Source organism: Carcharhinus amblyrhynchos, unplaced genomic scaffold, assembly GCF_965287045.1.
Source record: "Carcharhinus amblyrhynchos unplaced genomic scaffold, sCarAmb.v2.hapA scaffold_42, whole genome shotgun sequence".
In the NCBI taxonomy this organism is placed as follows: Eukaryota; Metazoa; Chordata; class Chondrichthyes; order Carcharhiniformes; family Carcharhinidae; genus Carcharhinus; species Carcharhinus amblyrhynchos.
Window position 1 is genome coordinate 3,793,867 of NW_027649783.1, and position 13,937 is coordinate 3,807,803.

At 43.8% G+C, this 13,937-nt stretch overlaps 5 non-coding genes across 5 annotated transcripts; 2 read left to right on the top strand and 3 right to left on the bottom strand.

Moving 5' to 3' along the window:
* Positions 1-5,859: 5,859 nt before the first annotated feature.
* trnam-cau (transfer RNA methionine (anticodon CAU)) lies at positions 5,860-5,931 on the bottom strand. Its single transcript has one exon. It is a non-coding gene; the product is annotated as a tRNA-Met (tRNA).
* Positions 5,932-8,165: 2,234 nt separating this feature from the next.
* On the top strand, positions 8,166-8,256 carry trnar-ucu (transfer RNA arginine (anticodon UCU)). The gene is given in 2 exon segments: positions 8,166-8,202; positions 8,221-8,256. It is a non-coding gene; the product is annotated as a tRNA-Arg (tRNA).
* Positions 8,257-9,435: 1,179 nt separating this feature from the next.
* Positions 9,436-9,517, bottom strand: trnas-cga (transfer RNA serine (anticodon CGA)). The gene has a single exon. It is a non-coding gene; the product is annotated as a tRNA-Ser (tRNA).
* Positions 9,518-10,117: 600 nt separating this feature from the next.
* Positions 10,118-10,189, bottom strand: trnaw-cca (transfer RNA tryptophan (anticodon CCA)). Its single transcript has one exon. It is a non-coding gene; the product is annotated as a tRNA-Trp (tRNA).
* Positions 10,190-10,534: 345 nt separating this feature from the next.
* On the top strand, positions 10,535-10,616 carry trnas-gcu (transfer RNA serine (anticodon GCU)). The gene has a single exon. It is a non-coding gene; the product is annotated as a tRNA-Ser (tRNA).
* The last annotated feature ends 3,321 nt before the right edge of the window (positions 10,617-13,937 follow it).

The following is a 13,937-nucleotide window of genomic DNA, read 5'->3' on the forward strand; positions in this document are numbered from 1 at the left end:
TTATTGAGTTAATGAGAAATCTCTTTCTGGAGGATAGAGATTTGTCCCGTTACAGAATGCTGTGAATGGGACTTCATACCCGCCCCTTACACACACTTTCACATTGAAGGGACAATCAAACTGGACTGAGAGCGGATTATAAACCCCAGTCTGGGATTTGTCACGGACAATGAGAAACACCACATCGGAAGGTAATTCTTTAGATTCACTGATAACTATATTCACAGTTTGGTAACAGCGGAATTAAATTCATTATAAAATTATTTGTTCGTTATTTCGGGTGATCTGGGAGCCGCTCCGGGAACAGAGTAAAGGCGGGAATGAAGGGGTTATTGTCGGGCTGATCTGTTTATTCCACAGTTTTCCCAGAGGACGGAATCAGTGAGATTTGTACACACACAGGACCTGAGTCCATTGCAGCGCTTTAAGATCCGCTTCCCCCCCGGGCCCTCCCTATTCTCCGGACACAAAGCTGCCTGTCCCACCGGCGGGATAGGGCCGGGGATTCTCTCCACACTTCCCATTGGAACATTCCCGGCCGCTTTCAGGGGAGAGGATCAGAAATCAGCCGTTTCTCTCTGTCCCTGTGAAGCCTGTGTGAAGGGGGTTGGTTGGGAATCTCTGTTTCTGCTTTTCCACTGAGCTGAGATTTGCTCGGTTTTAAATTGCTGAGCGGGGTCTGATTCCCGCCGGTTCCAGATAAGAGATTGAGAAATTCAAACTGTTCCTGAAATAGCGGCAGGATTCAGTGAGGGGAAAATACAATAAACAGATGAGAAAGTGTGAGATTGAAATAGTTTCCTGAACATTAAGGCGTTCGGTTATTTTGTATTTTTCCTGCACTGAAATTGGCGGGTTTTTCCAATTTGAAAATGTAAACCAATCAAAACTTCCCATTTCTAGTCCCTCGCTTTGTGATTGGTCACTCTTGTTTCTATCCAATTCTTAACCAATCAGAGCTGGAGTCTGGCTGCAGCCTCACAAACCGCTCCCAATGATTATTAATAGAGATGAAACTGCCCCAATCTGGATTGGAGTTATTCAATGGACTTTGTTTTCACAGATAAATATCTGACAGACCCAGAACAAACGTGATGTTTCCTCCACACAAGTTCCAGGGGAGAGTGTCGCCAACTCCTTCTCACACACAGTCCGGACATTGTCACTGACAGCTCAGAGACACAGACAGCTCATCAGTTCCACACACCCAGACAGCAGGACAGACAGATGTTGTGCCGAAACCATGACCAGTTTTCATACCAGGATGGCCGAGTGGTTAAGATATTGGACTCCAGATCCAATGGACATAAGAATCAATACCCCGGATAGTCGAGTTCAAACCCAACTGCTGCTGAATTGGTTTTTAACGTTACAGTCTGTACCCTCTCCTTTCCTTCTCCCTTATGTACTCTATGAACGGTATGCTTTATCTTTACAACGCAAGAAGCAATACCTTTCACTGTATCCCAACAGATCAAATCAAACTCAGTACCATTAAGAAGGGGATCCAAAAATCCCAGTCCAAATTCTCACCTACTATTGGATCATCACTGTGTCAGTCCAACAATAGGGCAGCTTTTGCTCCAAATTAAATATCTGATAAAACTCACAAATGGTTTTTGGTTAAAAGTTACACAATGCACCTTAATATTGTACTGTGAGATTCGAGTTAAATACCATCCACATCAGAGGTTTACAGTGGCTGTATTAAGCCCCAGTTTGTGAACTCTCAAATACATTAGATACCAAGCCTAATCTCAAATACATTCTCAGATTGAGATATCATGAGAGCGAGTATAACCTGAGATACAAATTCAGATTCCAGTTGAAAGTTCACCCAGATTATGAAATTAAAAGTTACAATATCAATTTGATAACTATGAGTTGAACTTTAGGTTATTAACTAATCTGAACTCCCCATTCATGCAGAGCTAGATGGAAGATAGTATATGAATTTCAGACTGAGTTCCATTCTACATTCATGTCAAAATTCTTAGTCAGAATCAGACTGAGTGTCACAGACAAAATCAATGTGAATAACCTGAGTGCAACTTGCAAAGCAATCCAGTATCAGATTGAAGACTACATTATCTTTCACAATTGTGTTCACACTGACAGAGATTTAATGCTGGGTAGAAGCTCACTCACATTGTTTGCTTCAAACCTACACATCAGTGGGCTGTTGCTTTGCTGGAAATGTATATAGAATGAATCCAAACTTATAAATAAAATGAAGATCATATGATGAATCCTATACTCACACTGTGTCATAGACTCTGACAGATGCACGATAATTCTCAAACACACGCTCAGTGTTAGATGAATGAATGTCATGCTGCACATACAGCACCAACCACTGAAAGTTACATCTGATTACCACACTTACATAGCAGGATCCCAGACTTTGAGTACCAGTAACAGATTCAGAATGATCCCATACTCACACACATTATGACAGTCTGACCAATACACATCATTTGCACCCTTAGAAACAACAGCAGAAATAATCAGGTGCTGAATGAACCCCAAATTGTGTATGGTACCAGAGACAGAAACATGAATCCTACGCTAATATTCTATCTTTGTGACAGATCAGAATGTCTGCCAAACTCATTTCAGAGAATACTGAGAACTGCACTCCCATGTGATTCCAGAAATATCCCTACTCAGAATTGTGTTTAAATTCATATACAACAGCACTGACTGATAGTCACACACACAGTAACTGAAATGGACTCTTTAATGGAGATTATTTGTTGGAGATAGATTGTTGATAATCAAAGAGGTAAAATGTATTAAGGTTAGACGGGAGTGTGGAGTTGATGTTCAAATCAGATCAGCCATGATGTTATAGAATCGCAGAGCAGACTTGAGTGGTCTATTCCTGCTCAGAATTTGAATGTTCACACACACTATTCTTAAGAGATTCAGAATGAGTCCCAAATTCACTTGCAATATCAGAAAGTAACTGATAGACAAAATCCCTTCCTCAACTCCTGTCCAAACACAGGCTCAAACAAAGACACAACATACACCCTGCAGCAGAAAATGTAAGATACATATGGTATATGATACAGATATATTGCACCAGAGAATGACAGATACAGAATGAATCCAGTCACAGTGAAGGAAGAGCAATATATTTCCAAGTGAGGATGGTAAGTGTCTTGGAGGGGAAGGTCCATTTAATGGTGTTCCTCTGAGTCAACTGCTCTTGTCTTTCTCAAGACAGTAGTGTTTGTTTGTTTGGAATGTGCTACTGAAGGAACCTTTGTGAGTTCCAGTAGCTCATCTTGGAGCTAGTAAGTACTGCTGCCACTGTGTGTCAGTGGTCGAGGGCATGTGTGTTTGCAGATGGGGTGTCAATCATGAGGGATGCTTTGTCTGGGATGGTGTCAAACCTCTTGCTTGTTGCTGGTGCTGCATTAACCTGGGCAAGTGGGGATTAATCCATCACACTCCTGATTTGTGCCTGGTAGATGGTGAACATGTTTGGCAGTCAGGATCTTTGTTACTCACCATGGGATCATGTGTCTCTGAGCTGCCTTGTAGCCATTGTATTACATTGCTAGCCCAGTTCAGCTACTGGTTAAAGGTAATCACTAAGATATTGATAGTTGATGATTCAGCGATATATTTTCAATTAATGTCAAGGGACAATGGTTAGGTACTCTCTTGCTGGAAATGGTCTTTGTCCTGGACATGTGTGGTGTGATTGTTATTTGCCATTCCGTGCCCAAGCCTGGATACTCTCCAGTTACTGCTGCATTTGGGAATGGACGACTTCAGTAACTGAAGAGTCCTGAATGGTGCGAAACATTCCACAGTCATCAGTCAGCATCTCCAGTTCTGACCTTATGGTGGAAGGGTCTGGGACAGTAACTTGACAAACTGGGGAAATGATCTCCTGAGGATGAAATGACTGACCACCACAACCATCTTGCTTTATGCTGGATAAAGTTCCAACCAGTGGAGAGGTTTCCATGGTTCCCATCGACTTTCCTTTTGCTGAGGATCTTTGATGTTTAACTCAGTCAAATCCTGTTTTGATGTCAAGGGTAGTCACTCTCATCTCACCTCAGAGGATCGTTAGTCAGTGGAATCCCTTTCCCAGACAACAGTTGAGGCTGGATCATTGAATATGTTCTAGGCTGAATTAGACAGATTATACAAAGGAGTCAAGGGTTGCTGCAAAAGTTTGAAAAGTAGAATTGCAGCCACAATTACCTTAGTTATGATCTTTTTGAACCCATTTGTTGGACATGGGTATCACTGGCCTGCACTTATTGCCCATCCACATATCGAGTCAACACATTGTTGTCGCTTTGGAGCCGCATGAAGGCCACACACGGTAAGTTCAACAGATTTCCTTCCCTAAAGCACATTCGTGAATGAGATGGGGTTTTCCAACAATGGTTCCATCATCAAAACTGGATTCTTATCTTCAAATTACTTTTTATTGAAATCAAATTCCACCATCTGCTGTGGAGGGTTTCAAACCTGGGCTCCCAAAACATTAGCTGAGTTCCCAGATTAATAGTCGAGCTATAATACCACTAGACCATCGCCTCCCCTTCTTGAACGATGGTGTAGGACTGAGGGGCTGAATGGCCTGACTCCTATCCGTATTTCAAATATGATAGTAACTGTCATAACTGATTTCATTTTATTTTGATTTTTGGTTTTAATCTATATTTTCTCTTGATTTTGCTTTCAGCTGCCAGCTCTTTATCATTCTTCCATTCACACCTCCTTCAGACACATCTCTGTGTGTTGTTACTTAATCCTTTCCCACTCCCTTTAGCCTTGCAGCAAAAATTCTTTTATTACTGAATCACTCCTGCCCTCCACCCTGCTTTGGAAAGCACAAGACAAAAGGTTCCACTAATTTCAGTCATGAGGAGAGAGCAGGATTAATTAATAATCCGACAGTAAATGAACATCAAGTACTGAGTGACCACAATATGTTAGAGGCAGGCACTCAGTGTGAGGAGAAAGGACACACACAGGTTACAGTTTTAACCTTAAGTAAGGCCGAGAAGGGTGAAATGTGTTCTAAACTGAACACGTTAAAATCCATCCAGCTGTGAACAGGCGAATCAAGGAAACAATCAGAGACTGAAAAAAGTATTTCATACAATGTGTGTCTAATGCAAGCCTGAAACTTCACTTCCTCAGTTTATGGTGATTGTGGGAGCTGAATTTCATGTTTTAAATCAGTAATTAAGAAAAAATAGTGATTTCTGTCTAAATAATGATTAATTATGTCTTTAACCTGATGCTGTTTCCGCTGTGCTGATATTCTGGCCCTTCTCGATAGTACATGTCACAGAAAGGACGCTGCTGTCCATCTCAGCATGGTGACTGACTGCAGGGTGCCCTGTAGATCAGAAATAGAGTAAAAAGTCTGACAACACCAGGTTTTAGTCCTGGTGTTGTCAGACTTTTTACTGTGTTTACGCCAGTCCAACGCCGGCAGACCCACATCATGATCAGAAATAGTGCAGCTAATATGTCTAAACTTCACTAGATTGTTTTCGTTTTTAAAAAAGTAGATTTTTTTTTCAATTTGGACAATCAGAGAGTGATAGTGATTAATTGAAGATCATTCGGATCATCACGCCTGTGTCAGCTGTTTGGGAGAAACGGGCTGAAAGGGAAAGCCCTCGGCTTGTGTATCTTTGCAACATTTACAGCTTGTGTCTGTTTGTGAGTAAATGGCATTTCAGCGATCTGTTACTCATTCAAATGTTAACTAGTAACGAGAAGCGGAAGAAAATTACTGCACCCTGGACGGAAATGTCAAATCATTTTGAAGGAGCCGCTAAGCAATTCTTTTTGCTGTTGCTAAAAAGCTACTAGCAGAGAATGGTTTCGATCCATCGACCTCTGGGTTATGGGCCCAGCACGCTTCCGCTGCGCCACTCTGCTCCACAATCCCAATCACCTGCCAGCTGGTATTAATGCGTCACAGAGATTCACTTCCGCATTCATCATTGGAGCGCATGCGCTCGGCTGCTCCCCCGGCGCCACATTTCCACTGTCACCAAGAATAGAAAACACACAGAAAGACAGAGAGATGAAGCGAGAGACAGTCAGGATACACAAGATCACACACAGGCAAAGGAGAATGGACTGACTAATCATTCATGTCAATCCCAAGATATCTCCTTTTTCTATCCTACTTCTTCTTGTTTAATTTTCCTTCCTTGTTTCTAAATAGATCCTCTGCTGTGGAACTGTGCTCTCTGCTGTGGAACTGTGATCTCTGCTGTGGAACTGTGCTCTCTGCTGTGGAACTGTGCTCTCTGCTGTGGAACTGTGATCTCTGCTGTGGAACTGTGATCTCTGCTGTGGAACTGTGCTCTCTGCTGTGGAACTGTGCTCTCTGCTGTGGAACTGTGCTCTCTGCTGTGGAACTGTGCTCTCTGCTGTGGAACTGTGATCTCTGCTGTGGAACTGTGATCTCTGCTGTGGAACTGTGATCTCTGCTGTGGAACTGTGATCCCTGCTGTGGAACTGTGCTCCCTGCTGTGGAACTGTGCTCTCTGCTGTGGAACTGTGCTCCCTGCTGTGGAACTGTGCTCCCTGCTGTGGAACTGTGCTCTCTGCTGTGGAACTGTGATCTCTGCTGTGGAACTGTGCTCTCTGCTGTGGAACTGTGCTCTCTGCTGTGGTACTGTGATCCCTGCTGTGGAACTGTGCTCTCTGCTGTGGAACTGAGCTCTCTGCTGTGGAACTGTGCTCTCTGCTGTGGAACTGTGATCTCTGCTGTGGAACTGTGCTCCCTGCTGTGGAACTGTGCTCTCTGCTGTGGAACTGTGATCTCTGCTGTGGAACTGTGCTCTCTGCTGTGGAACTGTGATCCCTGCTGTGGAACTCTTTTCTCCTCTGTGGACAAAATACTTTAGTATGTTTCTGCTGTTTATTGGGGGAACCGTCCCAGTGAACTGAAATGATCTGATTTCCAATATAATTGTTTAAAGTGTGACAGTCTGTGAGGACAGTCATCTGCAGCCCATCAGTTTTCAAAGCCAGTCATTGTATTTGGAAAAGTGTTAATTATTGTCTGTCCGAATGTACAAGTGTTTCTGTAATGGTGATATCGGTGTGAGGGGGTTACTGTTTGAGACATGGTTCATATTCTGACCCTGACTGACACAATTCTCAATCCTCACTCCAAACATGTGCGGAGAAAGTGGATTTGCGGAATTATTCCTCGGAAACTGAAATGATGGCAGGTTTAATAAAACCACTTTAAAATTAAATTGCGGTAGAATTGTTAACGGGATGGTTTTGACTCTAACCATCAAAGGATTGGAGACAGCTCAATGTAACATAAGAACATAAGAAATAGGAGCAGGAGTAGGCCATCTAGCCCTTCGAGCCTGCCCCGCCATTCAATAAGATCATGGCTGATCTGTCGTGGCTCAGTTCCACTTTCCCGCCCTCTCCCCATAACCCTTAATCCCCTCTCTTATCAAAAACCCATCAACCCGCATCTTAAAAATATTTAGCGAGGCAGCCTCCACCACTTCAACGGGCAGAGAATTCCAGAGATTCACCACCCTTTGAGTGAAGAAGTTCCTCCTCAACTCCGTTCTAAACCGCCCCCCTTTTATCTTGAGGCTGTGCCCCCTAGTCCTACTGTCTTTTTTGAGTGGGAAGAGTCTCTCCACCTCTATCCTATCCATCCCATTCATCATAATACGTCTCAATGAGATCTCCCCTCATTCTTCTAAACTCTAACGAGTACAAGCCCAGTTTATTCAGCCTCTCCTCATAGCTCAACCCCCTCAACTCCGGTATCAGCCTAGTAAACCTCCTCTGCACTCCCTCCGAGGCCAAAATATATTTGCGCAGGTGCGGCGCCCAAAGAATGTGTCTCCCGGCTTATCAAGCCTTTGAGATTTGACTCCAAGCGATACAGGAGAATGAGGAAGAGAGAGAGGGAGGGTCAGTCTGTGATGGACACATTTCCTGGGTAAAGGTGTGTATTTCCACAGCTCTCTCAACAGAAATAAGATGTTCCAACACGAGTTGCAATCAGTGAAGTTCTTCTTAACAGTTCTTGACGTTTAAACTATGAGATTGTTGAATTGACCAATAGGTTCTACATTGTCAAAAATCCATATATGGACAAGTAAAGGAATTACCTAACGCGTGGCTCTGTGGCGCAATGGAAAGCGCGTTGGACTTCTAAATAATGGCAAATTAGTCATTCAAAGGTTGTGGGTTTGAGTCCCACCAGAGTCGGATTTTCGATCAGATTCGTAGCAAACAGTTTGCTGCTTCATTGATGTGATTCACCTTCGGCACCGACATTTCCTGCTCTGCCATCTCTCCATGCTGTTTCTGTTAAGCCGGCTCCCAGGGAAACCACTGACTCGAGAATAAATCACAAACTCCGGGGGCTTTCTTAAAGTTTGATACAACATTCACTGTTTGTGTTAGAAATAGTAACATCTTTCTCAATTCGATATTTCACTTCTTTTGGAAGATAAAAAAGGTTAAGGAACATGCAACAGCAATTTATAAATCAATAAATAAATATCAGTGCCCTGAAATGTAGGGGTGTTATTCTGACGTGTCTGCTGCGCTTGTCCTTCCAGGCTGTCGTAGTCATGGGTTTGGAAGGTGCTGGAAAAGGAGCCTTGCTGAGTTGCTGCATCGTGTAGATGGTGCACACTGCTGTCATTGTGTGTCGGGAGGGGAGGGAGTGAATTTTTATGCGTGGGACGCGAATGAAGTGGGATGCTTTGTCCTGGATGGTGCTAACCTTCTATCGCTCTGTGTGTGTCCTGATCATCTCTTACTACTTTTCTGTGTGTCTTTCTCTGCCTGTTACATTCGGGTTGATGTTAAGTGTTACTGTCCAGCCAGGGTGAGCTTCCCAACACGTGGGTTTGGTTTGAAATAAAAATACAATGAATAGTTTCTTCTCTCCCGCGCAACAGGGATAGGCAGGAAGTGGTAACGTTCGGGGCAGAGTGGCGCAGCAGAAGCTGGACCCATAACCCAGAGGTCGATGGATCAAAACCATCATCTGTTATCATAGAAATCCTATAGTACAGAAAGAGGCCATTCGGCCCATCGAGTCTGCACCGACCACAATCCCACCCAGGCCCTACCCCCATATCCCTACATATTTTACCCACTAATCCCTCCAACCTACTCATCTCAGGACAATTTTTAGCACAGCCAATCAACCGAACCCGCACATCTTTGGACTGTGGGAGGAAACTCACGCAGACATGAGGAGAATGTGCAAACTCCACACAGACAGTCACCCAAGCCGGGAATCGAACCCAGGTCCCTGGAGCTGTGAAGCAGCAGTAATAACCACTGCGCTACCCCAAAACTAACAGTTACAATTTTTGTTTAGTGGTTCCCCCACTAAACAAATTACAACCTCTAAACACTGCACATCAGACTCGCTGCGAGCAGGGCTCGAACCTGCGCGGGGAAACCCCATTGGATTTCGAATCCAACACCTTAACCACTCGGCCATCGCAGCTGCTTGGGGTGGTCTCACTAACATCAAATAGTAACATTCGGCTGCTGCCCAAAGGCAACTCTGAGTTTTCTCGACAGTAAATTTTTTTCATCATCTTGATTTTCATTAACGGGGAACACAGCACATTTATCCCAGGTTCACACTAAGTAATCTCACTAAAACAGGTTAAAGCCCAGCAGGTTTATTTGGCAGCATGAACTTTCGGAGAGTTCCCCTTTTATCAAATAAGTGTTTAGCTCAGTTGGCTGGGCAGTTTATTCAGCCAAAAGCTCGGGATTAATTCCTGTATCGTCTGAGACTGTTTTTATCCTTGCTCCTCTCCTGAGGTGTGAATTATCCTGTTAAATCACCACCAGTCAGCTCTCTCTCCTTTAATGACCCACAGAAACATCTGAGAGTGTGGGCCTTGCTTTAACTTTGCAAGAAATGAAAACCTCACAATTCTGACACATTGTTTCAGATATAAAACTGTGCAAAAATAATCTGAGCATGCGAACCGGAAGCATCCCTAAAATATCATTTCTACCATCGTTTTGAAATTTGTCATTTCGGGGACAATTAACTTGACCCAGATACAAAATCCGACCCAGAAAAGTTTCATGAGCCTGACGTGATTTGAACACGCAACCTTCTGATCTGGAGTCAGACGCGCTACCGTTGCACCACAAGCTCCCACTGCTGCCTGCGTTTTACATCCGGGTTACGTTCGGCCAATTCAAAACCAGACAGGGCCCAGGGAATGGAACTGTCTCCCTCTTTACTTTCTGTGGTTAGACATGGAATGGAAGAGTAACAGCGAACCGAGATTAAGGAGTAAACAGCAACACAACATTATCCTGCGGGAGAAACATGTTGTTTGTTACGGGTGTTAAAACGCAAGAGCTGGTTTGGTGAGAAGTCAAAAGAGAAAACGCTGGAAAATCTCAGCGGGTCTGGCAGCATCCGCAAGGAGAGAAAAGAGCTGACATTTCGAGTCCAGATGACCCTTTGTCAAAGTTTGGTACCAAATTATTCCATGACGAGGTGGCCGAGTATTTAAGGCGATGGACTGCTAATCCATTGTGCTCTGCACGCGTGGGTTTAAATCCCATCCTCGTTGGTGATGTATTGACTCTGACCCTTAAACTGATGGCTTGTTTAAGTGTTTTAAGGTTCGCAGAACCGAGATGAAGTTTGGACACACAGGCTTGAGGGGTGAATGTTCCAGAACAATTCCACATTCCCAGAATTCTCATCCTCGGAGAGACTTGAATCAAGTCAGGTTACCAGCTTTGGACAGGAGTTCACTACCCTGCAAAAATGTGGTTTCGGAATCTCCAAAGCAGACGCCAGTGGCAAGATTTTATCTTCCCAGAATCGGCAGGTCAGCCATGAAAATTAGTGCTGTATTAGCGGGATTGGCCATGCTGAATAGCCCCTTAGTGTCAGGGGGATTAGCATGGTAAACATGTGGGGTCACGGGGATACAGCCTGGATGGGATTGTTGTCAGTACAGGCTTGATGGGCCGAATGTCGTCCTTTTACACTGAGGGCCCTCTCTGAAGTTCCAGGCGGCAGTTTTATTTCTCTGAGAAGATAGACACACCAGTTCCTAATTTCTTCACATTTTATCCCAAAAGCGGACTCAGATGAGATTCGGACCCACAACCTTTGACCATCTCACAAGACAATGACTTGCTGTCTAACATGCCAGTACCAACTGCCACAAAAGGTCCACAGCAGACACCATTTCCCTGGCCTTGCACTGAATCCTGGAACACCTAGATAACAAGGACACCTATGTCAGACTCCTATTTATTGACTACAGCTCAGCCTTCAACACTACTATTCCCACAAAACTCCTCTCCAAACTCTGTGGCCTAGGCCTCGGCACCTCCCTCTGTGACTGGATCCTGAACATCTGAATTCACAGACTTACCTTGAATGGATTATCTCGCACTAAGTTGATCTTTCTCTACGCCCTAGTTATGTCTGTTACACCATATTCTTAACAGTTCTTGATGTTTAAACTATGAGATTGTTCAACTTACGAATAGTTTCTACATTGTCAAAAATCCATATATGGACAAGGAAAGTAAACTCTCGGCACGTGGCTCTGTGGCGCAACGGAAAGTGCGTTGGACTTCTACATAATTAAATTAGCTATTCAAAAGATGTGGATTCGAATCCCACCAGAGTCGGATTTTGGATCAGATTCGTAGTAAACAGTTTGCTGCCTCATTGATGTGATTCAGCTTCGGCACCGACATTTCCTGCTCTGCCATCTCTCCATGCTGTTTCTGTTAACCCGGCTCCCAGGGAAACCACTGACTCGAGAATAAATCACAAACCCCGGTTTGATACAACATTGACTGTTTGGGTTAGAAATAGTAACATCATTTTCAATTCGAGATTTCACTCCTTTTGGAAGATAAAAAAAAAGGTTAAAGAACACCCACACAACAACTGCAATTTATAAATCAAAAAATAAATATCAGTGCCCTGCAGTGTAAGGGTGTTACTCTGATGTGTCTGCTGCGCTTGTCCTTCCAGGCTGTCGTAGTCATGGGTTTGGAAGGTGCTGGAAAAGGAGCCTTGCTGAGTTGCTGCATCGCGTAGATGGTGCACACTGCTGTCATTGTGTGGAGGAAGTGATTTTTTATGTGTGGGAAGCGAATGAAGTGGGATGCTTTGTCCTGGATGGTGCTAACCTTCTGCAGTTCTGTTCAATCTATATTGATCCAGGCAAATTAACTCAGGAAACCAAGTGATCTGGTTTACTCCCACAGTCCAAAGATGAGCAAGTTGGGTGGATTGGCCAGACAGGATTGTCCCTTGGTTCCAAGGTGTTTGTATAGGGAGATTAGGTCCAGTGTGCGGGGATAGGTCCAGTGTGTGATTCTCTGTTGGAGAGTCGGTACAAACTCGATGGGCAGAATGGTTTCCTTCAGCACTGTTGGGATTGTGTGACTCTAAGGCCATTCGACTGTGTTAGAAATTCCCTGAGGACAAAAATGGAAAGCTGTTCTTATGCATTTACAGCATTAGATTTATTGCAGGTATTTTTTCTGCAAATAGTGAAAATACCCGAATCGTGTAAATAAATAGTAGAGATATTTGTGGGGAGTCTCGAAATATATTTTATCTCTGTAGATCATCCACTGTAAAGGGAAAGCCAATACTGATTAGCGAGGATGGGTATTGTGACTTGTACAATTGCACTGATCACTTGAAAGGCCTCAAAGTTCTCGCTGGGATTTGAAACCGGGATCTCCTATTTACTGGGTTTGTGCATTGCTCTGTTTGCTCAAGTCAACACAGACCCAATTCCCGCTCTACCTGTTCCTTGCCCGAAGGTGCTAAGATTGAGAGATCTGAGCAATGTGAACTCTGCAATTGAAGGGTTACATCCTGGCGATAGGGATATTTCTCCACAGCTGCTTTCGGAGCTGCTGAATATTTCCAGCATTTCCTCTTTCTGATTTTGTGCTTTCATTGCAGGAGTTCATTTACCGACAACCCAAAACTTGTCTCTTGGACGCAGCACCAGACAGAGCTTTTCTGTGATCTTCACACAGACAAGTTCACTTTTCACTTCCCGGCTTTAAAACCGTCTGTTTTCACACTGAGCACCCTGCGGCATCGCCTTCAAACCTCACCCCACCCTCCACCCCCACACCAGAGTCTCAGTGGTACAAGCGCAACTGAGGAATTCACAAAGACAAGGGATCACAGTGTTTATGAGGGAACATAAAGGACTAATTCATGATCAGTCAAACAGATTGATCATGTGAGAGTCTCTCTCTCTCTCTCTCTCACACACACACACACACACACACACCACCACCACCACCACCATAGCAGATGGCGAAATTTGACATCAATAAAGACATTTGGAATTAAAAGTCCAATTCCCTCGCCCGTTAACTGAAATCCACTATATCTTCCAAACAGCTTTCTCAGAATTACTTTCCTTGCAACTTTGTTCATTTAATTCTCACTTATCTCATTTTTTTCGGTCAGAACTGTTCCACAATGTATGTTTGATCTGGATAAATTGTTAATGTTCCAAACGAGGACAAAATGCTTTGCATCAATCGGCTAATTGAAATTCTGTGGCAGGAATTCTAATCTCCTCAGGAAGAGGTTTAATGCTGAGCTGAATGAACTGTTTTTGTTTACAGGGATGAAAGGTGATGTCACTGGGCTGGTAATCCAGAGGCCCGCGCTAATCTTTGGGGACACGGAGTAAATCCCACCACGGCAGCTGGTGAAATTCAAATTCACTGATTTAACACATAGGCACATGGATAGAAAACAGAAACAGGAGGAGGCCATTCGGCCCAAACAATGCTGGAATTGAAAGCAATCCTCAGAAATGGCGGCCTTGAAATTTCCGTCGATTTTTTTCCCACAGAAAACATCTTCACAGAACAACAGA